A 4,084-nucleotide genomic window follows, 5' to 3' on the forward strand; every position below is an offset into this window, starting at 1 on the left:
GGGAGGCGGGGAGGCGAACGGTCGAACGTAGCGGAGAGGCCAAGTCAACACAAAGCCTCGTAATCATTAGCTGGCAGAGAAACTCAATACGACAGAAGTTGCGCGGAGTGCGAGGCGGGGCTGTTCCAGGGTGCGGTCGGGGAGAGCCCGGAAGCGGGGCGGGCATCTTGCGGACACCGGGTTTGGCGTGCAGCAGAGAAAGCGGAAAAAAGGGCGGTGCGGTACTCCTCTACACCGAAAATAAAAGATAGGACTCGAAGGGTTTCATTGCTTTTACATTATTTACAAGGCATTAAAAATTAGCACCCCGGCAAAGACATTAAAACTGCCCAAAGGTGTTAAAATTTAATGCCTTTGGACACTTTCGTGCCTTCGCAATAGGGAAGAAGTAAAATTTAATACCCCTAGAAGAGCATTAAGTCCAGTGTATGTTTCAGAAGGTCGGGTGTTGTATGCAGCGCCCCCAACTAAACGCCCTCCCCTCTCCTCTCGCAAGCACGAGCACCTGTTCAGGCTGTGCATGTGTGTTCATTCGCGTGTGTGTGCATTAATTAAACTGTCCTTAACGATGTCCGAGCGGCTCCGTTGACAATAAACGAGCCACTGGCTCCGCAGTTTATACTCCATGGCGGTGCGCGCGTGCGCATGCGTTAGTGTGTGTGTGTGTGTGTGTGTGTGTGTGCGTGTGTGCGTGCGTGTGTGTGCGTGAGGCGCGTGCGCGTGTGAGTTCCGTCCGCGGGACTCACCAGGATCACCATAGGATCACCAAGCACCGAATTGATGGGGCCCCGACGTTAATCCCTTGGCCGTCCCCGAATCCCGCTCAACAACCAACCACCTCCCTATATTCCGCCTCTCCCTTGGTCTACATCCACCTCCTCTCCCACCCCACCCCCTCTTTCCCTCACTCTCTCTCTCTCTCTCTCTCTCTCTCTCTCGTTTACTGGTCGCCACCACGCACACAAGCTCTCACGGATTGGTCTCTGTCGGGGCTTTTTATCCTGCAAACAAATATGTAATCATGAATAAATGAATAAATCCCAAATGCTGACTGCCGAGCCGACTGTCCATCCCACTCACAGTGACATAACAAGCGGCATACTCTGCTCCCTCCTGGGTCATGCACTCAGAGGGCAAAAGTAACGGCGGGACACTAAATGTGCGCTAAAGGACTAGGAGGCGCTGCGACACGCCCCTTCATTTGGCCCTCCAGGGTGATCGTGTGGGGCGTTAACGAGGCCAATGAGGCGCCTGTGCCGCGCTGCTGCTGCTGCTGGAGAACTCGCTGGAGAGCATGGAGGATTAAAGGGGATGAGGGGGGGGGCTTCGCGAGGGCCGCTCTCAAGTAAGTCGTGGCAGCGGCGGTGGTGCTGGAGCGAGGTGGCCGTGCCCCTGCCGCTTGCTGCTGCCGCTCGGTGGAGCGTGACCGCGTCACGTGACTGGCGGCACTCGGCGTGGCGTGGCGGGGAGTGGCGGGGCGTGGTGTGGCGGGGCGGGGCCGGGAGGGGCCGGGCGGGGCGAGTAGGCCCGTGCGGAGGTGTAATTCCAGCGTTACGGCACTATGCGGGGGTCCCCACGACACCCCGCCACGCCCCGCCACGCCCCGCCACGCCCCGCCACGGTCAGGGGTTGGAGGTAATAAAGCCCCTCCGCCACCACAACCAGGCCGTGTGGCGGGGCGGCGGCGCGCACGCAACGCGCTCAGCGCGACGACATCCGGGGGGACTGGAAATGAAGTGCTACGGAGTGCGGGGTATCAAACGCAACAGCAGCTCTACTCTATCGCGATAAGCGGCCATCATGAGACGGGGCTTGGAGAGGCGCGCCCGAGACAACATAGACGGCTGCTGGAGAGACTTGTGCTGGAGAGACTTGTGTTGGAGAGACTTGCGCTGGAGAGACTTATGCTTGAGAGACTTGTGCTGGAGTGACTTGTGCAGGAGAGGCTTGTGCTGGAGAGACTTGTGCTGGGAAAACTTGTGCCGGTGAGACTTCTGCTGGAGAGCGCCCGCGGAGCGGTGCATAGGCCGGCCGCCGCGCTCGGCCGCACGCAGCCCGTGGGGTTGCCTTCCCGCCGGGCGCCCCCGCAGCAGTCTGAGGTCTCATTCACGTCACTCACTTGCGCGTGAGCTTCCTTTCTGTGACGGAGCGGGCGGAACGACTCCCCCGCTGTCCGTCTGTCTGTCTGTCTGTCTGTCTGTCTGTCTGTCTGTCGGTCTGTCGGTCTGTCTGTCGCTTGCGGCCCGAGTAGAGCACCACTACCCGGCAGCGCGAGGGCCGCGTGGGACGGGCACACGGCGTCAGAGGACGGATAAAAAATGGATACCGTTGTCGGCGCCACCAGCCCACGTGCGTACTGCTCGGGGGAGCCCCCCCCCCCCCCCCTAGGCTGGGTCAACGAAGCGGCCCTCGGCCGTCAAATCTAGACTTACAAAAAAGAGAGTCCGCCCGTTTCTCTGATTTTAGCTCGTGACACATACAGGGAAATGCTAGTTAAGCAGTTGTGGCATAGCGTACGCGTCACTTTAGTTCAGAACGAGTGCGTGTGTACTGCTAACGGTTTGTTTGAATTACTGACCAGTTCAAACTGGAGGAAAATAAATTAGAAAGATTAAAATTAGTGTGTTGCCCAAATTTAGAGGTGAGCGAACATGTTCGCATTCGTTAGGTCTTGAACGAACAGCCAACTGTTCGTGATCGCTCGAACTTTAACACGAGGTGTTCGGACCCGATATGTTCGTAAACTGCTCGGACAGATTTCACATGCGAACAATTTCAGCCAGTGTTAAGGGCCTGGGGTCCAGTTTGCTCGCTAAGTTGAAGAATTTAAGTGTCGCAAGTTAGAATACGAACACAAATCTAAATTACTTGGTTTTAAACATTTCTTTACATAGTAGCAATTTTTGAAGAGGGAAGGGGGGGTGGGATGAGCAAAGGGGCAAATTTTAACAGATTTGGATTGTGCACTTGAATTTGGGCAGAGTTATGTTGGGTTCGGTTCGTTTGGGAGAAAATTTTGATGTTCGTGTTCGGTTCGGTTGGAGAACTGTTGGGCAGGTTTTGTTCAAGTTCGTATAAATTCGAAGTGGTCTGTTCGCCTCATCTCTAGCACAAAGCTAGACACAAGCACACACTCGCGCACACAACGAGTGTGCACAACTCACACACACTCGCGAACCAAAGGCCAGCCGCAGGACCAGCCCAAAAAAGGGCCGGCTGGCTACGGGAGTATAATATCAGGGAAATGGACGCGGTCTGTTTTGGGTAATTTCCGGCGAGCACGAGGCAACTGGATTATTCGGGTTCGCCGTTGGGTGCTAGGCGTATCCTCCCCTCCTTCTCTCTCTCTCTCTCTCTCTCTCTCTCTTTCTCTCTCTCTCGCCGGGTGTGTGTGTGTGAGTGGTGGGAGGGGAGAGAGGGGCAGAGAGAACTGCATGCGCCTTATACGAAATGCCCCCGCTGCTCGTTCGGCTCAGATGGAGAGGGGGGAGTGGGAGGTCCAATCAGCCTCAGAAGGATTGGGGCATAGGGGTTAGGAATAGGGGCAAGGGGAGAGGGGGGGTGGGGTGTAGCGGCAGGTCGGAGGGAGGTGCTTGGATCTGAAGCAGGTCCTCAACGAGATGGCTCTGGGGGGTGAGAGGGAGCAAGGACGGGAGGGGGAGTGGGCCCTTGCCCTCGGCAGCCCCCCTTCCCCCCCTCCCCCCTCCACACTCCACGTCGTCGACATCTCCTCGCAGGTCCTTGTGGCGGCGGCTCGCACAGGCTCATCTTACCCACTTGTCCCTTTTCTTCCTGACGACGACGAGGAGGAGAAAGAGGAAGAGAAGGAGGAGGAGGGAGGGGGGCGTATTTGTGACATTTGCCGCCCTCCGGGCCGCGCGGCCAGTGTAGCCCTGTGCGTCCGACTCGCAGCCATAGCGTCCCACGGCGGCGGGGCCGTCTCTCAAAAGAGCGCGCAGTTGAAGCTGAATGCTGTGGCTGGGCCAACGCATTAAAGCCCATCCAAACCGCGGCTGAGTTTCATCTAGCTGAATGCGCGGGGCGGGCCGTAGGATGAGAGTGTCGAGGCGGGGCGGGGCGGGGC

At 57.6% G+C, this 4,084-nt stretch overlaps 1 protein-coding gene across 1 annotated transcript in view; it reads right to left on the bottom strand.

Moving 5' to 3' along the window:
* Positions 1-4,084, bottom strand: part of LOC113209587 (GTP-binding protein REM 1-like) — a gene marked incomplete at its 5' end in the record, with an annotated part of 84,074 nt that overhangs the window by 25,507 nt on the left and 54,483 nt on the right. The window lies entirely within an intron of this gene.

The sequence above is a fragment of the Frankliniella occidentalis genome, unplaced genomic scaffold, assembly GCF_000697945.3.
Source record: "Frankliniella occidentalis isolate FOCC.00 unplaced genomic scaffold, Focc_3.1 Scaffold49, whole genome shotgun sequence".
Taxonomy (NCBI): Eukaryota; Metazoa; Arthropoda; class Insecta; order Thysanoptera; family Thripidae; genus Frankliniella; species Frankliniella occidentalis.